This window comes from Vicugna pacos, unplaced genomic scaffold, assembly GCF_048564905.1.
Source record: "Vicugna pacos unplaced genomic scaffold, VicPac4 scaffold_20, whole genome shotgun sequence".
Classification (NCBI taxonomy): domain Eukaryota; kingdom Metazoa; phylum Chordata; class Mammalia; order Artiodactyla; family Camelidae; genus Vicugna; species Vicugna pacos.
Window position 1 is genome coordinate 5,682,108 of NW_027328741.1, and position 23,107 is coordinate 5,705,214.

The 23,107-nt window shown below is 42.6% G+C and overlaps 1 long non-coding RNA gene across 1 annotated transcript; it reads left to right on the forward strand.

Moving 5' to 3' along the window:
- The first annotated feature begins 19,756 nt into the window (after window positions 1-19,756).
- Window positions 19,757-21,190, forward strand: LOC140694091 (uncharacterized). Its single transcript, XR_012069847.1, has 3 exons — window positions 19,757-19,919; window positions 20,330-20,438; window positions 20,952-21,190. It is a non-coding gene; the product is annotated as an uncharacterized lncRNA (long non-coding RNA).
- Window positions 21,191-23,107: the final 1,917 nt, after the last annotated feature.

The window sequence follows — 23,107 nt, forward strand, 5'->3', positions numbered from 1 at the left end:
ATATACATAAAATGTTATGATAACTCACAGAGAAAAAAATGTGACAATGAGTGTGTATATGTCCATGAATGACTGAAAAATTGTGCTGAACACTGGAATTTGACACCACATTGCAAAATGATTATAAATCAATAAAAAAGTTAAAAAAAACTATACATAATAGGGGTTCCAAAGGGGAAGAAAGAACAAAGGGGATTGAAAAGGTATTTGAAGAAAGCATGACTGAAAACTTCCCAAACCTAAAGAAGGAATCAGATATCCAAGTACAGGAGGATCAGAGGGTGCCAAACAGGAAGAACACAAACAGACCCACACCAAGACATATCCTAATCAAGATGGCCAGCGTCAAGGATAAAGAAATGATCCTAAATGCCTTTAGGCAAGAGAAAAACAGAGAGTTAAAATGGAACCCCCGTAAGGTTCTTAGCGGATTTTTCTACACAAACACTACAGGCCAGGAGGGAGTGGCAAGATATATTGTAAGTCCTGAATGAAAAGAAAAGAAATGCAGCCTAGAATACTCTATCCAGCAAAGCTATCCTTTAGAATAGAAGGAGAAATAAAGATCTTCACAGACAAGCAAAAACTAAAACAGTTTAGCAACACTAAACCCATGATAAAAAAAATTTGACAAGTCTGCTCTAAATAGAAAAGAAGCAGGATGCTACAAAAATGAGAAACTCATAACCAGAAAGGTGATAACCACCATGCATTACAAATACAATAAAAACAAAATTGTAAAAGAGGACTTCTAAATCTTTAAAAGTGGGAAAGGGAAGCAAGAAAATATAAAGTATTTACTTTTCTTTCTTCTTTTGTGTAAATTTTCTTTTAATCTCTGTAGGATGGGTTTGAGATTATATTACTATCTGTTTGGTACACACAGTTACAGTAATAGGTTAATAGACTTAAAAAAAGTGTAACCACAAGCCAAAAACTTACAATGGAGTCACAAAAACTAAACACAATCCAAGATAATACAAAGGAAAATTACCAAACCACAAAAGGAAGAAGAAAGGAGCAAAGAGGAAATACCAAATCAAATGCAAAAATAAGTTCAAAATACCAATAAACACTGATCTATTATTAATTACAGTAAATGTTAATGAACTAAATTCTCCAGTTAAAAGATGTAGAGTGGCAGACAGGATAATAAAGCAAGAACCTTCAATATGCTGCATACAAGAGGCCCACTTTAGGGAGAAGGACACATATAGATTGAGAGTGAAAGGATGGAACAGGATATTCCATGCAAATGGAAAAGCCAAAAGAGCAGGTGTAGCAGTACTAATTTCAGACAATATAGACTTTAAAACAAGGGGCATAAAGGTAAATAAGGACATTTTAAAATGATTAAAGAAGTAATACAAGTTGAGGATATTATAATCATCAATATATGTGCACCCAACTTAGGAGAACCTAAGTACTTAAAAGAACTACTAACAGAGATAAGGGAGGAAATTGATGGGAGTACAATCATTGTCAGAGATTTTAACACTGCATTAACATCACTAGACAGATCTTCCAGACAGAAAATAAATAAGGTAACAGAGAAATTAAAAGGTACAATAGAAAAATTAGATTTAGTGGATATTTTCAGAGCATTACGCCCCCAACAATAGGATATATATTCTTTTCAAGTGTGCATGAAACATTTTCTAGGATTGATCATGTATTGAACACAAAAGAAGCCTCAAGAATTTTAAGAAGATAGAAATTATCTCAAGCATCTTTACTGAGCACAATGCCATGAAACTAGAAATCAACTACAGAGAAAGAAAGAAGAAAAAAAGGAAAGCATGGAGATAAAACAACATGCTATTAAAAAAACAATGGGTCAATGAGGAAATCAAATTTGAAATTAAAAAATACCTTGAGACAAATGAAAATGAACACACAATCAAACAAAACTTATGGGATGCAGCAGTGTCAGTGCTAAGAGGGAAGTTTAGGATGATGCAAGCCTTCCTCAAAAAAGAAGAATAAACAATCTAACCCACCAGTTAAAAGAGCTAGAAAAAGAAGAGCAAAAACACCTGAAAGTCAGCAGAAGGATGGAAATAATAAAGATCAGGGAGGAAATAAATAAAATAGAGATAAAAATGCAGAAAAATATCAATCAAAACAAAAGCTGCTATTTTGAAAGAGTAAATAAAATCCACAAACCTCTGGCCAAACTCACAAACAAAAAACAAAGAGCACAAATAAGCAAAATAAGAAAGGAAAATGGAGAAATTACAAAAAATAACATAGAAATACAGAATATCATACAATATAATGAAAAAATATATGGAACCAAAATGGATAACATACAAGAGATGGACAAGTTTCTGGAAACATACAGTCCACCAAGACTGAATCAAGAAGAAACTAAACACTTGAACAAAATAATCACTAGGAAAGAAATCATATTAGCAATAGAAAACCTCCCTACAAATAAAAGTCCAGGACCAGAAGGCTTCACCAGGGAATTCTACCACACGTACAAAGAAGAACTCATACCAGTCCTTCTCAAACTCTTCTAGAAGACTGAAAAACAGGGAAAACTCCTAAACTCATTCTATGAAGTCACCATTAACCTAATATCAAAACCATCATTACCCTGATATCAAAACCACAAAAAAGTAGAATTATAGACCAGTATCACTGATGAACACAGATGCAAAAATCCTTACCAAAATACTAGCAAATAGAATCCAACAGCACATAAGAAAGATTATACATCATGGTCAAGTGGGATTCATCCCAGGGACATAAGGATGTTTCAACATATGCAAACCAATAAATGTAATACTTCACATCAACAAGACAAAGGACAAAAACCACATGATCACCTCAATAGATGCAGAAAGATCTTATGATAAAACTCAATATCCATTTATGATAAAAACTCGTACCCAAGTGGGTATAGAGGGAACATATCTCAACATAATAAAAGCTATATATGACAAACCTACAGCCAGCATAGTACTCAATGGTGAAAAACACAAAAGCTTCCCACTAAAATCTGGGACAAGACAAGGCTGTGCAACATCACCATTCCTATTCAATATAGTCTTGGAAGTCCTGCCCACAGCAATCAGGCAAGAGAGAGAAGTATAAGGGATCCAAATTGGAAAACAAGTCATAAAAGTGTCACTATCTGCCAATGATATGTTACTATATACAGAAAAACCTAAAAGGTCCATACAAAAACTACTAGAGCTGATCGAAGAATTTAGCAAGGTAGCAGGCTGCAAGATTAACATTCAAAAATCAGTTGCATTTCTTTACACTAACGATGAATCAACAGAAAAAGAAACTAAAGAAACAATCCTCTTTAAAATTGCACCCAAAGTAATAAAATATCTGGGAATAAATCTAACCGAGGAGGTGAAAGTATTAAACACAGAAATCTATAAACCATTGATGAAAGAAATTAAAGAAGACATAAAAATGGAGAGATATCCCATGCTCTTGGATTGGAAGAATCAATATTGTGAAAATGGTCACACTGCCCAAAGCAATCTACAGATTTAATGCAATCCCAATCAAATTACCCAGGACATATTTCACAGAATTAGAACAAATCATAATAAAATTTATATGGAATCATCAAAGACCTAGAATTGCCAAAGCATTACTGAAGAGAAAGAAAGAGGCTGAAGGAATAACTCTCCCAGACCTCAGACGATACTACAGAGCTGCAGTCATCAAGACATCATGGTATTGGTACAAAAACAGACATATAGACCAATGGAACAGAAAAGAAAGCCTAGAAATGAACTCACAAACATTTGGTCAACTCATCTTCAGCAAAGGAGGCAAGAATATACAATGGAATAAAGACAGTCTCTTCAGCAAGTGGTGTTGGGAAAACTGGACAGCAGCAAGTAAAACAATGAAGCTAGAACACTCCCTTACACCATGCACAAAAGTAAACTCAAAATGGATCAAAGACTTAAACATCAGACAAAATACAATAAAACTCCTAGAGGAAAATATAGGCAAATCATTATCTAACATATATCGCAAAAATTTTTTCCTAGAAGAAATAAATGCAAGAATAAACAAATTAGTCCTAGTGAAACTTACAAGCTTTTCCACAGCAAAGGAAACCATAAGTAAAACAAAAAAACAACCTAAGGAATGGGAGAAAATTTTTGCAAATGATACCGACAAAGGCTTGATTTACAGAATATATAAGCAGCACATATGACTTAATAAGAAACAACCAAACAACCGAATACAAAGATGGGCAAAAGATCTGAAGAAGCAATTTTCCAAGGAAGACATAGACATGATCAATAGGCACATAAAAAATGTTTAATATCATTAATAATCAGAGAAATGCAAATCAAAACTACAATGAGGTATCACCTCACACCAGTCAGAATGGCCATCATTCAAGAATCCACAAATGACAAATGCTGGAGAGGCTGTGGAGAAAGGGGAACCCTCCTACACTGTTGGTGGGAATGTAGTTTGGTGCAGCCACTATGGAAAACAGTATGGAGATTCCTCAAAAGACTAGGAATAGACATAATATATGACATAGGAATTCCACTCCTGGGCTTATATCCAGAAGGAATTCTTCTTCAGTATGACACCTTCATCCAATATTCATAGCAGCACTATTTACAATAGCCAAGACATGGAAACAGCCTAAATGTCCATCAGCAGATGACTGGATAAAGAAGATGTGGTATATTTATGCAATGGAATACTATTCTGCCATAAAAACCTACAATATAATGCCATTTGCAATAACATGGATGCTCCTAGAAAATGTCATTCTAAGTGAAGTAAGCCAGCAAGAGAAAGAAAAATACCATATGAGATTGCTCATATGTGGAATCTAAAACACAAAAATTAAAAAAAAACAAAGCATAAATACAAAACAGATATAGATTCATAGACATAGAATACAAACGTGTGGTTGCCAAGAGGGTGGAGGGTGGGGAGGGATAGATGGGACTGTATAATTGTAGATCAGATAAACAAGATTATACTGTAAAGCACAGGGAAATATACACAAGATCTTATGGTAGAGAAAAAAATGTGACAATGAATATATATATGTTCATGTATAACTGAAAAATTGTGCTGAACATTGGAATTTGACACAACATTGTAAAGTGTTTATAAATTAATAGAATATGTTAAAAAAAAGAGTGAACGATCACATCATACTGTATACCAGAAATTGTAAACTGACTATACGATATTAAAAAAAAGTTTAAAATGTGAAAAAAATAATAAAATAAAATGGATAGTTTAGAGAGCTGTATCATACTGCACAGGGAAATATAGTCATTATTTTATGGTGACTTTAAGTGGAATATAATATATAAAAATGTTGAATCTCTTTGTTGTACATCTGAAACTAATATGATAAAAATCAACTACTCGATTACAAATTTTTTAATAAAGGTTTTCTTTTCATATTATTTGCAATAAGTTAGAAGCCAGCACTGTCCAATAGAAACATAATACAAGTCACAATTTTCCAGTAATTCCATTTAGAAAATAAATATAAACAAGTGAAATTAATTCCAGTGATATTTGTATTTATCCCAAAATATCCAGTATACTACCATTTCAAAAGTGTGATTAACATTTTTAAAACTTATTAATAAATATTTTACATTTTTATGTTGTACTAAGTCTTGGAAATCCATTATGTATTTTCCACTTATACAACATCTCAATTCACAACAGCCACATGTGACTGGTGGCTACCATACTAGACAGAGCAGATTACACCATTCACACATCTGATAATTTACCTGCTCTCTTACTTGCAGAAAAGGCTTTAGATATTCCCTATCTCAAGCAAAGCAACCTTGATGGGTGGGGAATATCTTTATTACAAAGTGAAAAAGAAAGTTAACAGAGCCATGATTACATGTATGTTAATGTAACAATATCTTCTTAATTCATTCAGGACTTTACAGTTTTTCTTCATATGCCAAGGATTCACTGTCACTGGGCAATGTTTTTCAGTATTATCATCTTTGGCATTTAGAGGTTTCTGATGACCCTGCTTTGTGCATCTGCACATAAAACAAAATAACAAAACAGAGAAAAAGACCTTATTAAAGATAACTTAGGGGGGAGGATAAAGCACAAGTCAAAGAGCATATGCTTAGTATGCACAAGGGCCTGGGTTCAATCCCCAGTAATTCCTCTAAAAGTAAAATAAATAAATAAAAACTTAATTACCACCCCCCTGCAAAAAATTAATTAATTACTTTAATTAAAATTTAAAAAAAGATAATTTAGTGCAGGCTTATCAGGCTACAAGAGCTGCAATGAATGACCCTCCCGCCCATTCATTTAGAGGAAGTCTCATAGTATTTCCCAACATAAAGGCTAAAATATAAGTCAGAACACTTTCTGATGGTTAGCATGATTTTAACAAACAAGTAGATAATTACCACCCTGGTGTCAAAGCTCTGTCAGAGATGGGCACAGAAAATTTAGTAAAAATGGTTTTGCAACTACCTTCAAAAGAAATGCTGAGAAATGGTCTTTTCTGCTGGAAGTTAACCTGCTTTTACATTCCGCAGTAGGCATACATATTTACAAACCAGGCAGGAACTGGATCATATTTTACACATACTTTAGAAACTTAGAAACTAATTCGAATTTTGCTCTCTACTTACAAGTCTAGTTCTTAGGTAATAACATAAGCTGGCCATTGTACTAAATTTTGTTTCCCTGTTTGCTTAATCCTGACAACAACTCTGTAAGCTGCTATTATTACCCCCATATAACAGATAAAGAGCTTGAGGCAGAAAATAATTTGGGTAACTTGGTAGATGGTGGAGCTGGGTAAGACTGCAGCCAGCCTAACACTCAAGTCCATTCTTCTCACCGATGTCTAATACCACTACCTACATTCAGCAATGACAGTTGATTTCATATTTAAGTGGGCAATTTCTAAAAGTGCAAATCTGTATTAGTTCTGCTGTGCAAATTATTCTTTTGAGATGTGGTTGTCAAAAAACCAAAAACAAATAAAATCAAGGTGCCACTGTGGGGAGGGCAAACTGTATATGGACGGAAATAAGGGGAATTTTTGAGGACACAGTTGCACAACTCTAGAAATAGCTAAAATGGCTGACTTGTACAATTATAATGTGTGAATTTTATGACCTGTAAATTATACCTTAATACAGCTATTAAATTAAGAAACTGGGATACCAAATTAAGCCATGTGTGTGTGTGTGTGTGTGTGTGTGTGTGTATAAAATAACACAAAGAACAAAAGGCAAACATCATTATTTACTGCACCATTTCCCTTCATGCAGCTTCCATCCTTACCTGTTTCTGAAAGGATGATTCATTTTTAAAATAGTCTTTTAATTTATTCAGCAAATAATTTTTGACTGCCAACTATGTACCCAGGACTAGTCTAGGCACTTTGAATAGATCATTAAACAAAACAAAAGCCCAGACCTCACGGAGCTTGGAGTCTAGCTGGGTCGGTGGGTGGAGATGACAATTCTCACAACAGAGCAGCAGATGAGGTGGCATGTGAGGAAAGAGGAACCATGGAATAAAGAAAAATGGGCAAGGTAAAGAGAGTTGAGAGTATTGGATGAGGGTGATGGTGTATTAAATATCAAAGCAGGCCAAACTGAGGACTGAGGTTAGAACAAGGGCTAGGAGGTGAGAAGGCCCAGGCGGACGGAATAACCAGTGCTGAGGCCAGCATGCACCTCGCGTGTTCCAGGATGGGAACAGGGCTCGGGCTGTGGGAAAGAGTCAATGCAGATCCTGTAAGGCCTTGGAGGACGTTGTAAGTACTGTGGCTTTTACTCGGAGTGAAATGGGGAGGCACTGCAGAAGGACGACACAGTCTAACAGGTTTTCAAAGGCTCACATAACTGCCAGTTGAGAATAGTCAATGTGGATCAGAGATAAAAGGAGGGAAGTCACTTAGGAGGGCTGCACAGGAGAGGACAGTGGCTCAGGTCATGGAAGCAGCAGTGGATGCAGGAGCCATGGTGAGAAGTGGCTGGGTTCTGGGTATGTTTTAAAGGCAGTGTTAACAAGACCTGTAGACAGAATGCATGTAGTATGTCAGTGAGAGTCAGAATAACTCTAAGTTTTTTGACCTGAGCAGCTGGAAGGATTAAGTTTCCACTAACTGAATGGGGGAGTCTGCAGAGGTTTGAGGGATAGGAGGACAAAGAGCTCAGTTTATACACATGTTTGTTTTAAGATATCAGAGTTCCAAGTGAAGATGTCAAATCAGCAGAAAATTATAACTGTCTAGATTTGGAGGAAAAATGTCTAGTGGGAGACAGAAATGTGGGAATCATGGGTCACACAGGTGGTACAGGAAGCCACAAAACCCAGGCACTCAAACATTAAGATAACCTGGCATTAACCATAGATGTTATCCTTGCTCGTGTCCCCAGTCCCAGAATCAACACTAATTGAGAGACACCTGATCCCTTGAGGGTCTGCCTATTACATGTGGATATCAGTCCTGTTTCCCAACATTCCAGTTTTTAAAGAGAACTTACAAATGAATTAGTGCAAGACACTGCCTCCAGTGGGTGGGTCCAGAGCTAGAGTGGGAGAATGGGTTGGTGCACGCTAATCCCTACAGCCATGTGTGTATGTGTGTGTGTGTGTGTGTGTTTGTGTGCGTGTACACATGTGTGTGTGTGCAGGGGGATGAGTTACACCTGACTTAAGAATAAGAGCTACTAATTCTTGAAGCCAAAAGATGAAAGAACATCCAGATCTGGTAGAGGGAACAGGGGAAACACTGTGTACAGTAAGACATATCCCCATAATGCCATTTCCCACCATCGTTTCATCAGGAACACAATTGGAAAGGGGGTGGATTATGTAGATACTTGTGACATACACAAACTTTCTGACCATGTAACACTGAATATCTACATATGTAGCAAGTTAGAGATATTTATATCTGCTTCAAGTTTAATAATCTAACTTCAGAATAGAGGGAAAATAAAATATTAAGGACTGGTAGAACTATCATAGAAGGCCTTTCAATGCTCACAATGAAAGCAAAAGCAGCTCTGCCCTACAAAGAATGTCATTAAGAATCAAGAATGTCTGTATTTGCTTAAGAAATTGAGAGTTACAACTTCCTGCTATAAAGAATTAACTTTAAGACAGATACGATACAACAAGCAACATCTATACTGGTGTTTTCTTAAAGCTCTTTTTTTAGTTCCCTCTTTTTCTGATGTACTCCAGAAACTCTGCAAAGAAAATCTATTCAACGTCTTAAAGGAATAAAGAAGAAATAACACGACATTCTTTTAAGTTTTCTCTGTACTGAGACACACTTACAAATGCAGCACCCTGCCACAGATCTACATTTTTAACAATAAAGTCCTTTGTGCAATTTTTCAATTGCTATGTGACTTTGTGTCAGTCTCTCACTCAGAAGCAGAATGGAGTAACAGAAAATGACACATCATGTCTAAAACTACAGATGTGGAAGATGAACTTACACCAGGAAACAGCTAAGTGGGAGGAAAAGGTTTACATTTTAAGTTACCATAAGTCCAGTTACACCTTCTCCCTGCTTCCCCTGTGAAGTGAAGAACTAGTCTTTCCCAGAAAAGCTCTCATTCTGAGAACTGTCTTCTTTAAAATATTTGGAGATTCTTCTTTAAGGTTCTTTCACTTTTAAGTCTTTCCCCAACTCTACATCCCATAACCAGTATTAAAATTATCCAATAGCCTATTGTTACAGAACATGCTCTACAAGAGCTGAGATTTCCCAGGGTTTGGATCCCAGAACTCTGCTACCAGATAATCCTAAAGACTTCCATCCATAATGGACTCTTCTGCCAATTCCCAGCTGCAGGCAAGGTCAGCTTCTCAGACCAGGTAACTTTCCAACTCTGCCTATGAACACTCTACTGCCAGTAAAGAAACTCTCAGACAGGAAGAAAATAAAACCCTTAATGAGGGCTGCCTTCTTCAAACAATCATGATGCCATCATGAAGCAAATATTTAAACCTACTGCAAAACTTCTGAAGACAGCTTACAAATAATACAGTTTCTATAGGTGCATACTATTTGCTCTGGAATAGTGATTTCCATTGGAGGGAACAAAGGACCACATGACCCAAGCAATTTTTAAAACTGCACATAACCACCCCTCTTCACATGAGGATTCAGGCTAGCCCTTTTTACAGGTCCATGTATAACAGAATGAGAGCACCTCTAGGAGAAGGTTGAAAAGCAGCTAGGTAGACTTTTAGTGAAAGGGGGTGATGTAATAGGCCCCACCACCCACTTACCTCCCACCACAGACAATCATCTCAGATCGAGAACAAACACTTTAGGAAACAAAGGTTATGCTTTTATGGTTTTCTTGTGGAAATAATGCCCTGGGTGAGTCATGTGAAATTGTGGCTGCAAAATTGAATAGGGGACCATATATTTTCACATTCAGGACACAAAAACTCAGCCCCCAGGTGGCTACCATACCTGCTCTCCCCTTTGCCTGTTCACCCCAAAAGCTGCAGGACTCCCCTGCTTGCATTGACACCCACCGCTTTTCACAAATTCCTGCCAAGTTCACGTCAGCAGCTGGTGTTATCAAAGTCACCATTTGTACTGCTCTGAAGTTCCTCCATTACTTTACATCCCTTCTATTTTCTCTGTTGTCTTCCTAGCTACACTTGCATTCATAAGCTGGTTATAACACTAACATTGCCTCTGTAATCAGTCCAGGATTTAAGAAGTAGAGATTCAACTGTAACCAGTCCGAGAACACTTGTCATGCCGCTCTAGTTTCCCAACAAAATACTCTGGCATCCCTCATCTCACCCAAAGAACCATCGCATCTCTTAGAGGTTGTAAAAGTAGAGGGCTTTCTCCTCTGGGAACACTGTGGCTTGTGGCAGAGTTGTGATTTCAGTTTTTGCAACTAGTTACAGGCAAAAAGACATGTTCTGCAAATTTCCTTCAAGTGTTTGGAATTTAAACTTTTATTAGATACAGAGGCAGCAGACTAACTGTAATCTATGAACATATGGTCATAGTACCAAATAATTTTCCTGTCTGCCCAACAGACATGTAATAACTTGAATTACACCTGCATCCTGTAGGCCTTTAGATTGCATGTGAAGCATCCTGTGAGATAAAAAACCTCCTATCCAGTCACAGATCACCTCACAGACAACATCACATTAATGCCACTGAATACATTAGTAGATTACATGTATGGTTAAGTTACATCTCCACTTTCTCAGAGCTGGAAAGGAGATGTCTAGAAAACCTGGAAAAGCCCAATTACCAAAACAGCTCAAAAGTTAAAGCAGACTCCTGCACCTCCCAGAGTGGAGGACAGAGGGTGCATTGCCCACCACCCTCTCCTCTCCCAGGATGTGGCATGTGGGGAAGCAGGCAGGAGTGGGTGGCTGGGACTCGGAGGTGGAGAGGTGATGAAAGCAAGAGTGAAACTGCTCTGGTCCTAGAACAACAGAGCTGTAAAAAGCTCAGCTTCAGTTCAACCTGCTCCCTCTCCCACTTTCCCTGCAACCTATGTGACAAACAGAGCACAGTCAGGCACTTTCTGCCCATGATGGTGACTACTAGCAGGAAAGGGACCAGGATAAAAGCATGCCCTATAAAAAATCAGTCTGATTTTAAAGACCATGCTATAAACAATGAAAAGCACTGTCAGGTTGGGACACTTGTGAGGCTCTCAAGTAGGGAGGAGGAGGTTGAGGATCCATTTCCAGCACTTCCATGTCTTTCATCACTCCTATTTCTGACCTTTCCTTTGTCACTTTTTGCAGCACTGCCATCACTGGCAGGTAAAGGGGCAGCAATGTGACTTGGCCGTTTGGCTGATGGGGCTACATTTCCCAGCACTGGAATGAAAAGGCACTGGAAAAGGATCAGCTGGAAGATGTGAATCTTGGTCCTGGCCTGTGCCCAACACTAACCAGGTGACCCTGGGTTAGGCTCTTTGTCTCTCTGGACTTCCAGCTGTTTACTTATAAAAGAAGGTTTTGTCATTCTGCAAATATATCCAATATGAAATGTAACATGAAAGTCAAACATAATAACATCTCACCTGCTTGCCTCAGAGAACTGTACAAGCACTGAACAGTATATGAATGTAAACACAGAGTTAAGAAAACTGTTGAGGTAAAGCACTAAACTGAAAATGGAGATAAAGTTTTATGGATTTTCTTGGCTTTCTTTTTTAATTGCAACACTGAATTAATAGTTATTAACTCTACTCTACACCAGCACCCCTGTGAATTAATAAAGTAGTTAAGCACTGCCTGGATGCCTGCTATTGCCCAATGCTAAGCAGGGTGAGGGGTATAAAGGAGGCTGAACAAGGGAGTCTTCTCCAGTTACCAGCTAAGTGAGGAGACACATTGGAAACCACCCGGGAATGGTACCAAGTCAGTACTCAAAGCCAAGATTACGGGCTAATGATCATAAACAGTGCAGGAATATAAAGAGGAGCTAGAAGTATTTGGAGTAAATAGGGAAGACTCTATGAAGGGGGTGGGGCTCCAACTAGTTCTCAGGGCAATTCTAAGCTGTTTTAACTCAGGACTGGAAAGGAAAAGGCTGGAGACTCCTGGCTTTTGATAAGGCACAGGTTACCCTAGGGGGCTAAGGCACATAATGATTGGAACACATAAGGTAAGGTCAAAATGATGGAGGGTCAAGACTACCTGGCTGAGATCTGGTTGTGGTAAGTCTTTGACTTAACTCTAGATGTTGGAGGGTCAAAATTGTAGGTTGACAGAAAAAGGGGGAGAGAATATCCAAGAATTTAACAGAAGGAAAAATTCATGTATCAGAGATGAAAGCTCTTCATCAGAGTATCAGAAATCAGAATAGACACTTGAAACCAAAAACATACAGTTCCAGAAGCTGACAAAATGTTGAGGGTGGTGAGAGAAATATAAATCACTGACCATTCCAAGACTTTGGGTATTCAAGACCGAAAGAATGATTGCCCCACTGAATGTGGAGACGTTGCAAGAAAAGATTATGAAACCAGCTTTAGACATGTTGAATCTGACATATGAGCTAAGAGTAGGTTTTCTCTAAGAAGCTCAAAATTCAAAACTGAAGCACAGATCTAGAGTACAGGCTTTAGATGAAGATGGACAAGACATAATAAATGTCCTGAAAGAAAACATAGGCAAAACATTATCTGACATAAATCTTAGCAACGTTCTTCTAGGAAAATCTACCTAGGCAATGGAAATAAAAGCAAAAATAAACAAATGGGACATAAACAAACTCATGAATTTCTGCACAGCAAAGGCAACCATGAGTAAAATAAAACAACAACCTACGAATGGGAGAAAATACTTGCAAATGATACGACTAACAAAGGCTTAATTTTCAGAATATATAAACAGCCCATACAACTTAATACCAAAGAAACAAACAACTTAATCAAAAATGGGCAGAAGACCTAAACAAGCATTTCTCCAATGAAGACACTAATGGCCAATAGTCACATGAAAAAATGCTCAATATCACTAATAAACAGAGAAATGCAAATCAAAACTACAATGTGGTATCAGCTCACACTAGTCAGAATGGACATGGCTCAGAAGTTCATGAATGATAAATGCTAGAGAGGCTGTAAATGAAGGGAACCCTCTTACACTGCTGGTGGGAATCCAGTTTAGTGTAGTCATTATGGAAAGCACGGAAATCCCTCAAAAAACTAAGAGTAAACTTACCCTAAAACTCAGCCATCTCACTTCTGGGTATATAACTGGAAGGAACTTCAGTGTTAAAAGATACCTGTACCCCAGTATTCATAGCACCACTGTATACAATAGCCGAGACATGGAGGCAAGCTAAATGTATCAACAGAAGACTGGATAAAGAAGTTGTGGTATATTTATACACTGGAAAACTACTCTACTGTGAAAAGGACAAAATAAAACCATTTGCAGCAACATGGATGAACCTAGAGACTGTCATTCTAAATGAAAGTCAGAAACAGAAAAATAGTAAATGATACCACTCATATGCACAATCTAAAAAAAGAGAGAAAAAGACACTCTGAACTCATCTACAAACAGAAACAGACTTGCAGACTTAGTAAACAATCTTAAGGTTACCAGGGAAAGGGGGCGGGAAGGGATAAATTTGGGAGTTTAGATTTACAAATGTTAGCCACTATATATAAAGATAGATTTTAAGTGAAGTTTCTTCTATATAACACAGAAATCTATGTTCATTATCCAGAAATAAACTATAATGAAAAAGACGATACAGCCACCAACTGTAAGCAAGAGAAGAAAGGAGATTTAGTTATGCTGTGCTAGAGCCCATCTCTAAAGTCCTTGTCAGCCACTGAGTCTGACCCGAATACACTGAGCCCTCCTCCCAGGGACAGGCTGACATGTCATGCGTCCTGCAAACATGGGGCAGCAGAGGCTGTCCCCAGGTCTGGCCCTAGGGAGATGGAAGAAAGTCCACCTACTCCCCCTGGGGCAGCACCCATCCCCGCAGCCCCCGCCTCCAGACCGCACCGCACCTGCCTCTCAGGAACACACTGACGTGAAAACGAGTGATCCACGAACCTGGGGCAGCAGCGGGGAGATGGGCAGCGACCTGGCATGTTGGTCGATTTGCCCCCATCTCCCCCATGGCCTGTCCTGGGCTTGGCCTCTGCTGTTCCAGGCACCGTCCCCAGGTCAGCCTGCTCCCGGGAGGATGGCACATTGTGGTCGAAGGCAGTGGCGGGTTATGGGATTTGCACATGGAAGACTATGGATTTGCTTCAAACTCCCCAGTACATGGCCTGGGTTTGGCCTCTGCTGCCCCAGGTTCCTGGAACTCAGGTTACAGGTCAGCCTGCTCCTGGAAGGTGGGTGCTGTTGTCAGGGGATGGCGGCGGCTGTGATGGCGGGATTGGGGCTGCCTTGTAAGAGTACAGGGGTTGCGACAATTTCCCGCTGTTGCTGCAGCCATCCCCACACACTGACCGCACCACACCCACCTCCCAGGAACATACTGACCTGTAACCTGAGTCCCACGAACCTGGGGCTTTGGAGGCCGCCCCCAAGTTCAGGCCACGGGGAAGATGGGAGCAAATCCAGGGGCTCTCATGGGGCAGCCACCATTTCATCCAAGGCCCTGCGACCACACTGCACCCACCTCCCAGGAGCAGGCCATGGTCTGAGGGCCAGTTGGAGATGCTCTGGAGCCATGCGGCACCCTCCCACCTCCCAGTGCTGTACCTGATCTCCTAAACCCGGGTATAAGCAGTGGCAAAAACGCGGGGTTCAGGAACTACTATTAGCTGGGTTACCACGAACCACAGCAGCGGCTTGGACCCGCCTCAGGGTCCTAACGGGACACGTGGCCTGGACCTCACCTCCACACCCCTCCCTGGGCTCCTCCTTAGCTGCATGGCCCAGGGGTTACCCGCCGGCTCCCGGAGCAGCACGCCCCCACCAGCGCCCCCTTAACTGCCCAGTAGTGGCAGCCGAGCCTAGGGCAAGCGGCAGCCCAGACCCCAGGCCGTGTTCCTCTTCCAGGAGCTGATCCAGGAGCAACTGGCTCCCGCCAGCTTCCACCCGTTCTTGGCGGGTTCCAGCATCCATGTGTCTGTCCGTCTGCGCGTGCGCACCCCTTCTCCTCCCGCCTGCAACGCATTCTGCTCGGGTGTGTCTCCTGCTTTACTGGACCTGGCCACCGGGGCCGGGAGGAGCCAGGTGGGGCCCCTCCTGCTCGTCTCACCAGGTCTACATTCCCAGAGCCTTCACCCCGCCACCAACTGGGTCCTGGCACTGAACTAGAACCAGCCCCACTTCCCCTGCTCATTTTCCCCTACCTATTACTAACCTCCCACCCCTGGCCAGGCCCAGTCTTCCACCAGACCTTGAAGACAGTGCTCCTTCTCGCACCGAGGTCCCTGCCCTGACACTCCATCCTGCTAGGTCCTAAACTATGGCCCCTACACCCACAAGCTTACCCCTTATGCCTCAACACAGGACACTCAACATCCTGAAATTGACCCCCTCACCTCTCAGCCAGGTCAGTTCCACTTTGAGTGGGCCCCAAACCCCTCAACCTGTACCCCCTCACAGTGGGATCCCCTTCACTCTGAGTGCACCACTACCCTGAGCTCACTCCCTCACCCCTCACCCTGTGGTTGTGGTGGGGAAATACGGGCTCCAGTAATGATGACTACTGCCACCAGTGGGGTATCCAGCCAAGTGTGCACCTTCATATTTAATGTCTGAAGCTACAGGGTGAGGCAGGGTGGGCTGAAGAATGTTCCAATTCCCGCCCTGGCACCCTGATCCCTGCACCCTGTGCCTCAACTGACCTGATGGGTCATGGTGGTCCCCGGCTGCCAGCCACTGGCCTGTGGACCTTGGGTGGTTGATGGTCCTGATGGTGATCTGGACCTCTGGAGCAGAGGAATTGGGCACGTGGACCTTTGGGGTGGGGGAGTTCAGAGGGTGCACTTGAGCCCAAGGATTGACAGCAAATGGTGGGCTGTGTGCATGGGGCTGTGTGCGTGTCCTGGGCTCAGCCCAGGTGGGTGCAGCGACCTTGTTCATTCACACCAGGCCATAGGGAAGAGGGATGGGAGCTTTTAAAACGTCAAAGTTAGGAAGCCAAGGCTGGAGAGCAAAGTAAGAAGGTGCACTGGCCAGGCCACCATGGAGCCTGCCGCGATGCTGGCCCCTTGCATCAGGGGAGACTGGTAGTTGACTGGCCAATGAGACATCCCCTGCTATGGTATAGTTTACAGGCAATTGAAGGGATTTTGACAGGTAATTTTAATCCAAAAATTGTCACTTTTTCTGGGGGAGTTCAGGTCCAAAGTCATGGTGAATCTGGCAGGGATCCTGCCTGAATTCCAGCCTGGGACAGTGGAGGGCCCACCCAGGAATCATCCTGTTAGCTCTCACCTAAAGGCTCTGTAATCGAGAAGAACAAATCTGACTCCATATTGGATCTGTTCCTTTTCCTTTAACCCTCTGCCCTGTTTTCTAGGTTTAGTCTTGCTAGCTGTGCACCTTTTATAAAACAATGTTGCCTTTAGCCTGAAATAAACAGGAGAGCCTAGTCTCAAAACTCTGACCTTTAAGGATATTAACACTTTTGCACTCCTATAAAGATAACAAGTTGCAGAATAGAAAAAGTTTGTTTTGTTGCAGGTTTTACAGGAACACCATGATCTGACCCATGTGGACAGCTGCAAAGGATTCCAAAAACAATAAATCCTACACCAAGAAGTTTGCAACAACCAACCACAGCCCCTCCAATTTTTAGTAGAAAAGGAGCCTGAAGTCTGACATGGGGAAGATGGTTCTCCAAGATATTTGTCTGCCATTATCTTGGTCTGCAGCTGTCTATGTAGACCAGGTCATAGTTTCTCTGTAAAACCTCTAACAAAACAAAAGTTATTTTCTATTCTGCAACTTGTTGTCTTTATATAAGTGCAAAAGTGTTAATATCCTTAAAGATCAGAGCCTTGAAAATAGGCTCTCCTTTATATTTCAGGCTAAAGGCAACATTGTTGTACAAAAGGTGCAGAGATAGCAAGACTAAGCCTAGAAAAGAGGGCACAGGGTTAAAGCCAAAAGAACAGATCTTCTATGGCGTCAGATTTTTTTCTTTTCTATTACAGTATATTCTATTTTTGTTTTAAGTTTATAAGAATAAAGTTTAGCCTTTTCTCATTTTAAATTGTGCAATTTTAAGGAGCAGTAAGTGCATTCACAATGCTGTGAGACCAACACCACTGGTTTCAGACTATTTCCTTCCTCAAAGTAAAAGCTTGTATACAAAGCACAGCCCACATCCTACCTCCCCCAGCCCATGACAAGCCCTAATCCCCTTTCTCTCTCTATGTCTTTACCTATCCTGGAGGTTCCCTATCAATGAAATCATATAAAGAGTGGCTTTTTTTTTTTGTCTGCCCACATATCTTACATAGGGATGGGTGAATTTTTTGTTTGTTTTCACGTGAATTAGCATTTTTGTATTTTGAGAGGAAAATCCAGATGGATTAAAGATGAGACTACCAAATGAAGCCCCTTTAGTAACTCTGTGCATAATCTCAGGGTAGGCACTGCTGTTCTAAGTGTGAAACCAGAGCCAGAAGGGAGATGCTTAGCTTTTCTTGTGGCAAAATAAAACCAAACAAAAGAAGAAAACAAAGGCCAAGAAAGACAGCTGGAAAGACAAACCACAGCCTGGAAAAAGCATTCCACATGACCCAAGGTCAGAGAAAAGCTTCACATCCCTGTGGTCCAAAAACCTCCTGAAGCCCAGTGTTCTGAAAAGAAACAAAACACACACAGGCAGTTCCAATTAGACGCAGTGCAGGTGGCCAGTGTGTGCTAGAGATGCTCGACCTCTCAGGTGAGGACACAGGCAGATGAACAGACTGCAGAGACAGCATTGGCCACCATCACACTGGCAGGTCTTTAGTCCGGTGACAACAAGCCCTGCTGACAACCTGAGCAGGAAGAGGCCCCAGGAGGTCCCCTGGAGGGAAGAGCAAGTGGACGCCCCTCTCTGGCAGAACAAGTTGTAGGATACATTAAAGTGCCACAGATGCAATCTTTCCCTAGCAGTGCTGATCCTTAGAGAAGATCCCACCAAAGTTCTTGCACAGTTTTCAAAGATAATTTTTCTTCAGTAACATGAATTCAAAATAATCAATATGTCATCAAGGGGTTTTCAGAAGTGACCTGCCGTGGGCCCGAATAATACACACACATAAATACACACATATACACATAAATATATACACACATACACACAGGAAAAGAGACAGACTGAAACACAGAGAAGCAGGGGGAGACAGGGAAACAGAGAGAGAGACAAGTCAGAGGGAGAGGCACTGAGAGACAGAGACAGAGAGAAGGAACACTGGAGCTGGTAATGAGTGGAACTCATGCACATTTTCACAAGTCAGTCTACATGTCAGAACCTGGTCCCAAAGTCCATCTACCCTCCAGGGGAGGGTGTGGGGATCACGCAATGGCATGGGAACAGAAGGTAAAAAATAGGAAGCCATTGTGGGGCAGCCCACCGCAGAGGCTGAGATGGGACACTGGACCTGTATGTCAACATGACAGATTGACCTAAGAGGTTGTATGCCAGAGTGGATGATGTCAGAGTTGTATTTAATTTCAGTCTCACGACTGGGAGCTGGGAAGCAAGTAGCAAGGAAAGAGACTTTCTCCAGACACCAGGGCAGACCCCGGCCTGTGTGGCATGTACTCTGAGCTCTGCCAGCCCTCTGTGGGGTCCTTCCTTTACTGAGTCTGTGCACGAGCTCCCTGTGATGCCAGCCCATGGGGGTGACAGATGCAGTAGGTTTTTCTAGGTCTAGAGACAGGATGGCTTCTCTAGGAAGCAGAGGCCGCAATGATCCCCACTGTGCCGATGGGGGATTGGGGAGACCTTGAGAGGCACGTGGCCTGTCCAGTGTGAGAGCACTGCTGAGTGGGGAGAGCCAGGTCTGAACCAAGCTGTGTCTTCAGAGATGTGGGGCTGGCTGCATCCAGGCCTCCCCAGGGATATGGGGGGGGCTGAGTTGGTGTCACTCTGTGTGGACATGGCATGGAGTGAGAAATGAGAGATCGGCAGCCCAGAAAGTCCCTTGGGGATCTTTGTGTCAGGAGGAAGCTTGGATAAGTGGACCCCAGGAAGTGACCTCACTTCCCTGGCAATAGAGCCCAACAGAACTTGGAACCAAAGTCACCAGGCACCCACTCTGTAGAGAAGTCCCTACTCAGCTCACTTGGTTGGAGACAGAGGCATGTTCTGCTGCATCCCAATATCCCGAGGCTGCAGCCTCCGGAAAGCCTGCAGCGAGGGGCTGTACCAATGTTGCCGGCGCTGGGTCAGGTCTCACCCAAGGCGCCTCTGGCCTTTTGGCCAGAGAGACACAAAGGTAACACAGGGAGGCCCAGGGCAGGCCCGCCCAAGCCAGGCCACCACTCAGATCCTACCCAGGTAGCCCCACGGCCCCTTCCTGACACGTGAATGTGGAGAAGTCATGTTGGGGATGGGTTTCTGCCTCAAGCAAGAGCAGGTCAGAGGTCTGGGGGGCCGGTCACATCCACAGCCCAGGTCAAAGCTGGCTGGCTGGCTTGGATGTGGAGAGCCGGTGAAGGGTCCTGCTGCCCGAGGTGGAGCCCATGCTCCCTGGATACGTCTGTTCCCTCCCGGGTGTCTGAGCTGAGCAAGGTCCCAGTCTGATCGGGCAGCAGAGGGTCGAATGGACAGAATCAGGAGTGTTCCTGGCCGGGCAGGGCTCTGAGAATTCCAGACCAGGTCAGCTGCTGATCACTGTCATTGCAGAGCCAGATACCACATATTGAACAGAAGCTGATGAATAAAAACACCAACGCCCCCTCCCCTAAGTGAAAGGCTGGTGTGCCACTCTTCTGAGGGCCAGCGCAGGCTCCAGGTGGGTCTGGATATGGAGGGGTCCCCACCACCATGGCCCAGAAATCAGTGGGGCAGGCCTCCGACCCAGACATCACCCAGGGCTCTCCCCAGTGACCTGCCCAGGGCTGATGGGTAGCTCAGCACACCCGGCTCTGACCTGGAGCACCGTGCCCACCTCGCTGCAAGTCAGGTGGAGGACCAGGATCCCCCGAAGCACAGCCTGTAGGTCAGAAAAGCAGGGCTGGTGCATGTGTGTAGGTGAGGCAGGGGCGAAGGCTGTGCCACACAGGGAGGTGTCCCTAGAGGCTACTGTTGGGACCAGAGCAAAGAATGGCCTCAGACCACCTATCTGGAAAAATTCAGTCACAGAACATATCCCGTGGGCACTTTCTGGGTGGAAGCTGTCTGGAAAGCTCTGGGAAGGTTTCTGTCCTTGAAGAGGCACATGGAAAGGGAGGCAGGTGGGTAAATTTTTCCTCTCTCACAGCATGAGCTCTTCCACAAGACTTAAAACTTTCTCCACATCCAATAGTTACAGACGAGGCAGGGGCAGAGGAAGATGTTAGAGGCCAAAAAAAGGACAATCTGGATCCAGCAGGAAACCCCGAGATCCCTTCTGCCACTCCTGCTGCTCCTCCTGAAGCTGCATCTGCACCTGGACTGCTGGGCAACGGAGAACAAGTTCAGGCATCACCAACCCCTGGGGCAGAGCCCCCTCTGCACCCACCCACACCTTCTCCTCCAAAATGTTCTCCAAAATCCCACCGTCATTCCCCTCCCGCTCCCCCTCCCAAACTTGACATCCCTTCCGTGGAGATGTTTTTGTTTGTTTTTCTTTAGTTTCCTTTGTTTGTTTCACATCATTTATGGCATCCTTTATTTTTCTTTTTAGAGTTTCATGTAATAAAATATAGATTTTTCCCCTTTTAAATTGTGCAATTCAGGAATATTAGGGGCATTCACAATGTTGTGCAACCATCACTACCATCTAGTTTCACACTATTTCTTTCCTCAAAGTGAAACCATGGATCCAGAGAGCGCAGTCCCCTCCCTCCTCACCCAGCCCTTAACAACCCCAAATCCTCTTTCTCTCTACGTGTCTTTAACTCTCCTGGGTGTTCCCTATCAATGAAACTTTAAAAAAGTTGTTTTTTGTCCCTGCCCACATGTTTTAAGCTGGGGCTGGTGATTTTTTTTGTTTTCACTTGAAACAGCATTTTTATTATTTTAAGGGTATATCCAGGGGGATTAAAAATGTGATGTACAAAATGAAGCCCTTTTAGTAACACTGTGCATAATCTCAGTGTAGACACTGCTGTTCCCCCTGTAACACCACAGCCAGAAGACATAAGGGAGATGCTTAGCTATTCCTGTGGCAAAAACAAAACCAGACAAATCAAAAAAATTAGCAAAAGCCAAGAAAAACTGCTTGAAAGACAAACCACAACCTGGAAAAAGCATTCCTCATAACCCAAGGTAGGTGAAGGGTTTCCCATCCCTGTAGTCCAAAAACCTTTCAAAACCCAGTGTTCTAAACAGAAACAGAACAGACATGGGCAGTTCCAATGAGAGGCAATGCAGTTGGCCAGTGTGTGTTAGAGATGCTTGACCTCTCAGGTGAGAACACAGGCAGACAGAAACACTGCAGAGACAGCACCAGTCACCATCACACTGGCGGGTCTTTAGTCAGGTGAAAACCAGCCCTGGTGACAATGTAAGCAGGCAGAGGTTCCAGCAGATCCCCTGGAGGGAAGAGTGAAGGGACTCTCCTCTTCAGGAGAACAGGGTGCAGGACGCATCAAAGGGCCACAGATGCATCTCTTCCCCAGAAGTTCTGATCCTTACAGTTAATCCCACTAAAATCCTTACACACCTATTCAAAGATGCCTTTTCAAGGGTGTTCATCACAGCACTGGGTGAAACAGTCGAAATTAAAGCAACACTGATGTTGATGGAAAGGGGATGGGATCCATTCGTTCTGGTTCATGTGGGTGAATGAATGCTGTGCAGTTGGAAAAGTGGGTGCCTGTTCTCAATCCAATGTCAAGGGAGGCCTCAGGGTGGGAGTATGCAGACTCACTGTCTGCACCCAGGGTCCCATCTGCACGACCACATATGTATGAAATCAACATAGATGTAAATTGATCTGATTGTGAGTGTGTGAGACACAGAAATGGAAAGAGACATACTGAGAGACACAGAGACTGAGACATAAGCACCAAATCATTCATGACAGTCACCTCTGTGGGTGAGAATTACAAATCTCTTCTCTTTTAGGCAATATTTTAATGTTTTCTAATGTGTCTTTATTACTCTACTAATTCTAAAGGATTAAAGTCCTATGTTATTGTGACCCATTCATTACTCATCCATGGAGTAATTGTACACTAATCCTATTTTTAAAAGAATTTAAGGCCTTCTCAAGACTCAGTTCCATGTCAGCTCCGTGGCAGCAGAGGTTCTCCAGGAGGTCGTGTCTCTTCTGAATCACCATCCAATAGGGTTGAGGAAGAAGTACCAGACTTGGGCACTGAAGACTACAGTAGAATAGAGATACTGTTGAGAGGAATTAAGACCAACATTCACAGAGAATAATCCCATATTCATGGAGCAGAAGGCTTCATTCTACTAAGATGACAATAGTCCATGAATAGATCTAAGGATTCAAAGAATGCATACCCAAATCCC